We start from the raw sequence: 11,626 nt of genomic DNA, 5'->3' as shown, positions 1-11,626 counted from the left end.
CCAGTTTAGGGCTTCCCTGGTGGCGCAGTGGTTGAGAGTCCGCCTGCCGATGCAGGGGATGCGGGTTCGTGCCGCGGAGCAACTGGGTCGGTGGGCCATGGCCGCTGGGCCTGCGCGTCCAGAGCCTGTGCTCCGCAATGGGAGAGGCCACAGCAGTGAGAGGCCCGCGTACCAAAAAAAAAAAAAAAAAAAATCCAGTTTAAACTGGAAAACAGAAGGCTAGAATCAAATCGTATATGAGGGATTGATTGTATAATAAGTAGCAGGGCCAGAAACAAAGACAAAACCAGAATATTATCAGAATCAATCATTACCACACCAGTTCCACTTCTATACCATGATGTTAACCACTTACCCACAGAAAAACAATCACTGAAGGCAGATTTTTTGGTGAAAGTTGATTATTGTTGTCCTTGCCTGCATCAACTAAAATGATACCTGCAAATAATACCTTTTATCACTGTTTTTACTTTCAAATGTATGGGTATATCTGATTAGCCGAGCCTAAATTTTATATGCACATCTGCCTACATGGAATATTGGAACTTCAAGCCTTGATTCTGTTTACAGAGGGATTTACAACTTGGAAATTTCTTTAAATATAGAGAGGTCTTTTCAAAATATGATGTACAAAAGTTTAAATTACAACGATGTGGTAGTAGCTCATATCTGACTAACTCAAATGCAGAGGAAGAAATATAAACTCAGATCAAAACATTTGAAAGACATTTGATATCATAGAATGAAAAAGTAAATAGGTAGAGATATCAGAGTATGAAAGAAGATGACAGCATTAGTTGTTTGCATTAATTCAGTTTTATATCTGATGACACTCTGCAGTCTCTGAAGAACTGGATGACTATATGAAGCAGTAAAGTTTTTCTAACTTGAGGAATAAGTAATAAGTACCGAGTTCCAGGCTAAAAGAAAAGAAGGGCTGGGAAATTGAGTGGGGTGGGAGAGAATCCCATACAATTGAAAGTCACAGAGGAGAACATCACAGATAGTGAAGATCTGAACTATGCATATAAACACCATTCAGATTATGGGTGACCCCTGAATTACACACCCATAGGGGAAACTCCATTAGACCCCAGCAGAAAGCAATAGCTGGGGAATTAGAGCAGAGATTTCAATTACTACCCACCACAAAGGAATGAAAATTTGATGTTTTGAGTACAGATAGATGCATAATACTAGAAGAAGGTCACTCTTCAAAGGAAAATAACAGAACCCAGAGTCTCTACAATGTATCAACCACAAAATCTAGTATATAATTAAAAATAGCTAGACATAAAAAGAAACAGGAAAATATGTCACATTAAAAAAAGCAGGCAATGGAAAGAGATGTTGAGATGGAGTACATGTTGGAATTTGAAGACAAGGACATAAGTATGTTCAAGATTAAAGGAATGGGTGGTCATACATATGAATATATGGGGAATTTCAGGTGAGAAATAAAAATGGAAAAATGAGGAAATAGAAATTCTAAAACTTAGAAATACAGTATCTGATATGAAAATTTTACTTGATAGGCTTACCAGAGATGGCAGAAGAAAATATCAGTAAACTTGAAGACAGGTCAAGAGAAATTTTCCAATACGAAGAATACAGAGGAAAAAATACCAATTAAATTCTGCAATGGAATGTAATTTCTCTAAATTGACTGGAATGTTCATTGTCACATCATATGGCTTTTTCATCACTTTAATCCAGTGATTTTCAAACCACAGTAGATTTGCTTAAAATTTTAAAAATAAGAGCTGAATTAGTGTCTTAAGGAGTAACACCCAGGCTTCTAATTGTTGTTGTTGTCAACTCCCCAGTGATTCCACTGTGCAATCTGGCTCTGCCTTATTCAACCACATGTACTTCATTAATTTTCTCCAAACTCAATTTTCTTTTGTATGTGAAAGCTAGTTTTTTTTTTTTTTAAATTTATTTGTTTACTTTTGGCTGTGTTGGGTCTTCATTTCTGTGCAAGGGCTTTCTCTAGTTATGGCAAGCGGGGGCCACTCTTCATTGCGGTGCGCAGGCCTCTCACTATCGCGGCCTCTCTTGTTGCGGAGCACAGGCTCCAGACGCGCAGGCTTAGTAGTTGCGGCTCACGGGCCTAGTTGCTCTGTGGCATGTGGGATCTTCCCAGACCAGGGCTCGAACCTGTGTCCCCTGCATTAGCAGGCAGATTCTCAACCACTGTGCTGCCAGGGAAGCCCTGAAAGCCAGTTTTGACTATAAACATGACCACTTAGTTTCTTTGCAACTACAGTATATCCATTTATTTAACCAATATTTATTGACAACTGACTATATTTTCAGTTGCATGCTAGACTCAGGAATGTAGCTGAAAATTACCCAGGTAATTTTGCTGTTTGTTTGAAGGCAGAAAGAGAAGTACACTCAGTCTAGAATCAAAAATGAATGTAGGGGCTTGAGAGTCCGCCTGCCGATGCAGGGGACACGGGTCCGTGCCCTGGTCCGGGAAGATCCCACGTGCCGCGGAGCGGCTGGGCCCGTGAGCCATGGCTGCTGAGCCTGCGCGTCTGGAGCCTGTGCTCCGCAACAGGAGAGGCCACAACAGTGAGAGGCCCGCGAACCGCAAAAAAAAAAAAAAAAAAGAATGTAAAGTTCCAACAACAGAACTACATTATTCTATGAAATTCCCAACTGCTTTTATAATTTAGGCTGAAATTCTGCTAATACACAGGAAATTACTATACCATGTCATATAGAAATGGTTTAATTTTTAGGTTAATAATCTTCAGGTGTTAAAAATGTACTATCAATGCCTTTTTTAAATATTTAATTTATAAGTACTTCTCTTGGAGTTTGCTTGTCTAAAAATCCTTCAGTCATAAATTGATAAATAAGTTTATCTAATTACATTCAATTCATAAAATGCTGATTAATGGGGCACAAGGCTTTGAATTATAAAATAGAGATAAATTTTTAAAAGCTAGCCAAGTTCATAACATACATAATATATATATTTTAAATTATTGTCATTAATAATTCTCTTCACCTTTAATCAGATTTGTTCTAATAGTTTGAGACTAAAGTGGACTGTAGTGATTAGATTAAATTCTTTATTATGTACAGATGAAAATTTTTCAATGCAATTTTACAGGATATTTTGCTGATATAATATCCAAGTTCCCACATAATTTATAGTTTAAGGTTTCGCTTTTAGTTTTTCCAAAGAATTTAATGAGTTTCTTCCCTGATATAAAGTAAGTTTAATGAAGCTCAAAATGCATTGAAATATTTATATTTTAGATTGAAAATTGATGAGTTACTATGATCTTTATCATCAGGAGGTAAAAGGTAGATTTTAAAATCTTACTAGTTTAAATAAATTCCACTCTATTGTCACATAAAGATTAGCTGTGTTTATGGTATCAATATTTAGGGGTAAAGAACATAGTTGCTCTGTGTTTACATCTGGCTTAACAGGTGTGTAATGTTTCCCATCATTTTTTAAATTTATGAAGGCAAGTGTCACTTTATACTAGAAAGTTATTTTCTGCTGGTGACAAGGCTGAGAATTGCTGTAAATTGCCACCAAATGGATGACAGTGGCTGATGCATGTACACGTCATGTGCACAGCCACTGGACGGCAAAATTTAATTGTCAGTTCACATTCCCGTCATCTCCCCAGAATTGCATCTAGATTCCAAGGACCACGGTCGGGTTTTCTATATTGTTGAGATTTTGCAGTGGGTGGGAAGTAGCACCAAAGTTAACCATCAATATCGACTTACTCTTATTGGGTCCTTAGTCATTAGTCCATGAAGATCACTGCTGTGTCCACTTTGTTCCAAGGACAACCATAAGACCTCTTCAGATCTGCCAGGTCTGTGGAACACATATTTCTGATATCAGGTCCACAGGCTCATGATGAAGCTCCCTTGTCATTCTACCTGCTGGACAAAGTGCACTAATTTGACTAAGCATCTCACTTTTTTCTTGAGAGCAATGTGCAGGATAGGGTCACAGAGAGGCTTCTCAGGCCGATCTGATTCCACCACATTGCAGACATTTCTCCTGCTCCTACAGGAGCTGGTACAGGGGAACTTTAGGATCTTGTTTTTAACCACTCTTCTTGGATTCTCCAAATCCATTTCCAACAGTCACTCCCCAATACCAGTTTCAATCTGAAGTGAGGAGAGGTTCTCACCATCAATTTCTAAGCTATCTTAGAAATTGCTATCTGTGCTGCTTCTCCTCTGTCTTTTCTCTTCCCTACCCACAGCCTAACCTAGGGGATCAAGGGGAAGACAACTTCTCTACATCTGTGATCCCAAAATGTTTGGGTCCTGACCTAGGCTTTAAAACCCAAGAGCCTGACAAAAAGTTGACTGGTTTGGTTTTTTGCCCTATGCAGTGTCATCCATATTCAAATAAAAAACATAAATTTATAATTATACCACATCACCCAACAACTGGTCTTTGTAGTTTATTCTGTCTCTTATGATTTTTTTAAAATACATAGTTAAACAAATTTTAAAAGGGTATAAACAGTGACATAATTTAGTTTCCTCTCAACGAATGGATCTTTTTTGTTTTTTTGGGTTTTTTTGGTTTTTGTTGAGGTACGCGGGCCTCTCACTGTTGTGGCCTCTCCCGTTGCGGAGCACAGGCGCCAGACGCGCAGGCTCAGCGGCCATGGCTCACGGGCCCAGCTGCTCCGTGGCATGTGGGATCTTCCCGGACCGGGGCACGAACCCATGTCCCCTGCATCGGCAGGCGGACCCTCAGTCACTGCGTCACCAGGGAAGCCCTGAATGGATGTTTTATCTGGAGTCCTAGAGCAATACCCAGACTGTTTCAAGTATCAAAATTTTTTTAATTAATTCATTAATTAATTTTTTAACCTATTTTGTTTTTGGCTTGTGTTGGGTCTTTATTGCTACGTGCTGGGTTTCTCTAGTTGTGGCGAGTGGGGGCTACTCTTCATTGTGGTGCGCAGGCTTCTCATTGCGGTGACTTCTCTTGTTGTGGAGCACAGTATCTAGGCACACAGGCTTCAGTAGTTGTGGCGCGCAGGCCCTAGAGAGCATGGGCTTCAGTAGTTGAAGCGCGCGGGCTTAGTAGTTGTGGCACATGGGCTTAGTTGCTCCGCAGCATGTGGGATCTTCCCGGACCAGGGCTCGAACCCATGTCCCCTGCATTGGCAGGCAGATTCTTAACCACTGTGCCACCAAGGAAAGCCCCTGGTATTAAATTCTTAAGACCATCTACAGTGTCCACTTGCAACCCAAAAAAAGGCAAATTAAGGGGAAGAATAGTTCTTCACTAATTAAAAAAGAAATTTTCATATATGTATACATAAATCTGATTCACTTTGCTGTACAGTACAAACTAACACAACACTGTAAAACAACTATACTCCAATAAAAATTAATTAGAAAACCAAAAGAAACTTTCAAAACTCACAAACCAGTGAGTATAGTTGAACAATTAAAGATCTATCAGGAGAGAAAAAACAATTCTTTCCTGCCCCTTTACACTTTAATTCTATATGTAAGCCAGGCTTATTTCACAGTTTGTATTAACCCCAGGAACTGTGCTGACTCATGAGTGTTATCTTGGAAATTTGTGAGGCAAATCTAGTTACTGGGAACCAAGCTAGGTAAAGAGGGAAAGGCCTAGCTCTGACATAAAGTCCACACAAGGAGTGGGTCACATGCTATTAGACAGACACCCCCCGCCCCCTTCAGGGTTTGGTAAAGAAGGTCCTTGCTACTGGGAGATAATACAGATTCAACTAGTTCAGTTACATTCAAGGTAAATGGATTGGCAATGGTGTCTAAGATGAAAGAGTATATTACCCACAAAAGGACATTTAGAATAGTTAGTACTTGAAATTCAGAAAGAGATTAGGCCTTTAGGTTGAGTGAAACTTGCAAGAAAAGCGGAGATCCAGTTTTAGAATAAAATTAGGCCCTAGGAAGGTTTATAATTGAAAAATTTAGAAGAAGCCAAAGCAGAAGGCTGTCTGCCGGGGCTTTCAGGCAGTGAGAATGATTGGACTACTAAACCAATTACCAAAACTGGAGCTCAGGGATATGGATTCTTAGGGGACAGAAACGTACTTGCCGGATTATTGAGGTAATTATGAGGTAGACAGCGGTAGAGAGAAAGAGCATGAGTCTGGAAATAAATGGGGTAACCTAAGATCTTAATTGGAAAACTCCATAACTGTCAGAGGTGTTGCAGAAATAAAACTTTTAACTGTGAGCTCTTTTAATCCCCAGGATTGGTTCTAGAGACAGGGAGAGGGATATAGCCTACAGATAAGTGTGTGTTAGTAGCAGGGGATGAGACTGTGGACGGGAGAGAGGTATTGGGTTGACCAAAAAGTTCGTTTGGTTAACGAATATGCTGTTCAATAAAGTTCTTGGTGAAAATGAAAAATGTGTCTTTTATCTTCACTTCATACCAAATGAACTTTTTGGCCAACCCAATGTTAAGGCTGAAAACTGGATGTAGTCTTCAAACCACATGGAGGGATTTGAACTTTGTTGTTCCCCGCCAGCAGCTGCCAGGAGTTCTCAATCACAATCTCCTGGAGGGCTTGTGAAACCACAGTTGGCTGGGAGAGTTTCCAGTTCTGTAAGAAACCCAAATTGGAGCAAGATGGGGTAAGCTGGACATTTATGACACTGTGGGCTGCTCCTGGAAAGAACATTGACTTTGAGAGAGGTAACTATTCAGCTTAGTACAGGGGCAGACAGACAGGGAGAGATGCTGACACTGATGATCTGAGCCATACACCAAGACATCTTACAATTTACTCTTTATCAGTATATCCAAATGGCATTGTGTCTTTAGACGCTTTAAGAGGTTAAAAATTAGAAACATACATCCAATGACGTTCATTTGCCCTTGGGTAATGTATCAGTCTGGATGCTTCCAGCTTGCCCTTGCTTGGTTAGAATTTTGGGTAGCTCAGAGGAGAATTTCACATTTGATCACATGAAATTTTAATGGTTTCAACTCAGCCACTGACCTACTGTTGACATTTAAAAGATACACCTATATAAACCCATCTTTCTACATGAGACAATTCAGCTCTTGTTTTCCTTGTGGATTTAAATATTTTTCATAGTAGTAATGCAAAACAACATGCATAACGCAGAAAGCTGCTTGAATGCTTTGTATTGTTTTATCATTATTTAGTTATGTGGATCAAAGTCACCTTAAAATTTCAAGGATTGACTATAGATTGAGGAACAATTCATGTTAAAAGGCTGCCCTCTTGTGACAATGTGTTGTGTGTTTTACTGGTAAAACGACCTTATACCCTTTAGAATCCAACTTATAATAGTATTAAAAAGAAATAAAACCTGAACATATTTTGAGATATTTTAATAATATTTTGTGTATATGGAAATTTTGGATAATGGATAGTTCTGATTAGATAGATGTTCCAGGGAGATGAAGGTTTAAACTTCTCTCATTATTTAATTTACTTAATGGATATGTTTCTAACATTTATAAACCACTTTTCTGTTTCTTTTAAAATAATTAAATTTCACTATAGATCAAGGTGTCAGTGGCACATATCATAGAACTTAACAGCTTAGGTTGTCATCTATGTTCCTGTAACTATGAATATCACCTCCAGATTGAAGAATCAGTTAATCAGTAAACATCAGTAATGGAATGATGACTAGTACATATCTTCTGGCTTTCAAATGCTCTTGGCCTAAAGTAGGAGAGAGATGATATAAATAAACAATTGCAAAGAAAGACTGTAATGTTTTGTGATATCAATTTTGGGAGATCTCTTTTATTTCCAGTATTTTCTGAGGTCTTCTTCCCCAGTTCTAGGAGCAAAGCTATTCTGGTCTCACTGATTTAGAGAGATAGCAAAGAAGAAGGAAGAATTTCAGGGAAAGGCATAAAAACCTGCAATTCTTTCTGTCTTTTGACTTCTAGAAGCCTGAGCCTTAGGGACAGTTTAGAAGCATCATGGAACTGGTGTAGAGCAGTATTTTGCTGAGTGAGAAAGACTTGTACACATGTGAAAGGAGAAAGCTTGTCCCCAGATTAGGAAAAAATCCACTGTCGATACCTCTACACTCTCTCCCCATGGTTGAGATGAGGGGAAAGGAGGGGCCCCTTGATGAACAGTAGAGATCTAGGAGCAGTTCTCTAGAAATATCCCAGGAGATGTAAAGGTCCCAGAAAAAAAAAACAGCAACAAGGGTGTCTAGGCGGAAGGGACCAAGGGGAGACTCATGGAGGATTTGCGCACTCCAAGTACGATAAAGCAGCAGCAGTGAGCTTGTTGTCCTCAATGTGTCATGCAGGAGTGGACGAAGGAGAGGTCAGCAGCAGACTGTGTGGACAGATGGCCAAACACTAAATGCCTAACCACCTCCATCCCCCATGCTCTGGCTCTGCTCACCAAGGCTATGCTCTGCCACCCCGATGCCATCTTCAGGACTACGGCATCGTTCTTCTAGCTCCTGGGAGTGTTGACAGCTGACTCCCTGCAATAATGCAGATGAATATGCAAATGATCTCATCCAAGTTCACAGCCCCTTTTCAGGGACAGTCCCTATCCAAAGACTGGTCGTGTGGACATAAAAGGTGTGGCTTCCTTATCCTGATTTAGAAGCATTTTTAGACCCTCTCAGAGTCAAAAGAGGAGTAAAATAATTTTATCAAAGACTTAATAAGCAATCCCAATAGTGTAACATCAAAATTGCAGTTAAACATGGCACTTCATGATTACTTAAAATGAATAGTTTAACTCCAGGTACAAGATATCTGGGATATACAAGAAATTGGTAATAGTTTTGTCTCTAGAGCAGGGAACTCTGGATCTATGTCCTTTTAGTGCATTTTTATTCTGTATCATATTGAGAGAGAAACCCTCACACAAGCAATAGGAAATTCCCTGTAACACTATATACAGATTCCAAGAGTTCTGTAACTCAGACAACTTAGACAGGAAAACTATGGCCTACAAAACCCTGTAAGATAACTTTAAAGAGGGCTTAATTGATTAAAAAAAAACATATTTATGTAAAAAAAATACACGTGAAGAGTTTGGGTAAATTGTTTCATGAAAAGTGAGAATTTCTATATCAGCATATCATCTTATATAATATGTATAATTAATAAATTTTATAAGTAGATGTTTGACTTTTATCCACAGCATAACTTCTGTATTCAATTTATACATTTGAGTTTGCTCACATGAAAAACTGGATCTTCTCAATGGGAAAATTTGGGAGATCTCTAATACCCTCCCTTTCCCCACCCAGGGACATAAGTAGATATATATAGTTATTAGTCAGTGATTTTTTCCCTAGGAAGAAAGAGAAAATAAAAATAACATTTAAGATGCTTATCATGATCTCTTAAAAAAAAAACAAAACTGACCAAACAAAAAATACCCTTATTCTGGAGAAGGAATTGCCGAGATGTGATGCAATTTGGGCCTAGACAGTATTGATCTAACTCATTTGGGACCTCTGTGTTTGGCAGGCATGGATTTTCAAACCATCACTACTTGTAGTACATCAAATAGCAGGTCCCATTCAGATTTTATCTCTATTATGTAGATCAGCTAAATCTGCCGTGTTCTTCAAGTCCCTGCTATTGCCAGAAAGAAAGACTATAATATGGTCTTTCAAAATAAAACGCATACAGTTTTCAGGTGGATGGTATATAGCAATCCTTAATGGTTTCTCTTATGTTTTTACTCACTCCATTTGAGGACATTTTTTTTTTTTTTTTTTTTTTTTTTTTGCAGTACGCGGGCCTCTCACTGTTGTGGCGTCTCCCGTTGCGGAGCACAGGCTCCGGACGCGCAGACTCAGCGGCCACGGCTCATGGGCCCAGCCGCTCTGCGGCATGTGGGATCTTCCCGGATTGGGACACGAACCCGTGTCCCCTGCATTGGCAGGCAGACTCTCAACCACTGCGCCACCAGGGAAGCCCATCTGAGGATATTTAACAGAACTCCCACTGGGTTTTCCCTTTGGAACTCAAAAGGGGTCACAGCATGTATTAGAGAAGGGATGAAGAAACTTAGGTCATGTTAGAGCGCCACATCTACACAACACATGAACTTTTCCTTTGCTCTTTCCAGGCTGTTGTGACAAAACTCCAATGTATCACTGTGCTGAATCCCTCCATCTTTTATTTCCCTTGCTTACCTAACATCTCCTTTTATTATCCTACCTCAATATGTTCAGGGCTCCAGCAGAGGGGCTGGTAACGTCCTCTCCAATAAGGCATATGAGAGATATGTCTTTTTAATAACACAAGTATGCTCATGCCTTACTGTTACCTGATAATCTTAAATAACTCCTGACTAGAAGAACTCCTTTTCTATGACATACAAAACTTCATATAATCTGACCCAGCTGTATAACATCTGTTCTCTCTTCTTGCCTCATACTCTACAACTGTACCAAGCTACATTCTCCTCTATAGGCCTCTCTTTGCATGAGCTAATCCCTGAACATCCATCAGGAACCAATTTAATCATCTCTGTTATCAGTCAAGCTTTCCCTAACCTCCACTGCAGCTGATACTCAGCCTCTGCTCCACACCAGCCCTCGGAGTAATCATTATTTCTGCAATAATCACAGGGTGTGACAACATATGTTTAACCAGGTCGCTTTTCTAATAGAATATAACTTCCTTGAGTCTAGGAATTCAAATTTCTCCCTTTTTATATTCCAAATACCTAGCATACTTGAGCAAGGCTCGTTGTTAAATACACAGTAACCTCACTCCTTTCAAGGAGATGCATGAGGAACTCTTGAATGTTTACAAATATTTTAAAGCTGCAAAAGTAAGTCTTCAGAGGTACGCTTTCTAAAAAATGTTTCAGGAGATAGCTAGCACAAAATTGAAGGAGATGAACAAAGTTGGAGGACTGACATTACCCAACTGTAAGACTTACTATAAAGCTACAGTAATCAAGATGGTGCAGCAAAAGGATAGCCAACTAGATTGATGGAACAGAACAGACAGCCCAGAAACAGACCCACATAAATATAGGACAAATGAGCAAAGGCAGTACAGGGAGCAAAGGTCACTTTTCAACAACAGTGCTGGAACAATTGGACATTAATATACAAAAGAATGAATTTAGACAAAGACCCTACCCTTCACAAAAATTAACTCAAAATGGATCATGGACCTAAATATAAAATGCAAAGCTATTAAACTCCTAGAAGATAACATAGAAGAAAACCTAGATGACCTTTATCATGGCCATTGCTTTTTAGATAAGACAACTCCAAAGGAATGATCCATGAAAGGAGTAATTGATAAGCTGGACCTCATTAAAATTAAAAACTCTGCTCTTCAACAGACAATGCCAAGAGAATGAGAAAATAAACCACAGACTGGGAGAAACACATCTGATAAAGGACTTATACAAAATATACAAAGAACTCTTAAAACTCAACAATAAGAAAATAACCCTATTAAAAAATGGGAAAAAAAAACAAACCTTAACAGACACCTCACCAAAGAAGATATAAGGATGATGAATAAGCATGTTAAAAAATGTTCAACCTCATATGTCATCAGGGAAATGTAAATCAAAACAAAAGTTAGATTCTACTATACATCTATTAGAATGGCCCA

This window comes from Delphinapterus leucas, chromosome 4, assembly GCF_059928025.1.
Source record: "Delphinapterus leucas isolate spDelLeu-1000000601 "Yukka" chromosome 4, BTC_Dleu_Yukka2, whole genome shotgun sequence".
NCBI lineage: Eukaryota > Metazoa > Chordata > Mammalia > Artiodactyla > Monodontidae > Delphinapterus > Delphinapterus leucas.
The sequence above is the reverse complement of the archived record's forward strand: the minus strand, read 5'-3'. Positions refer to the sequence as shown.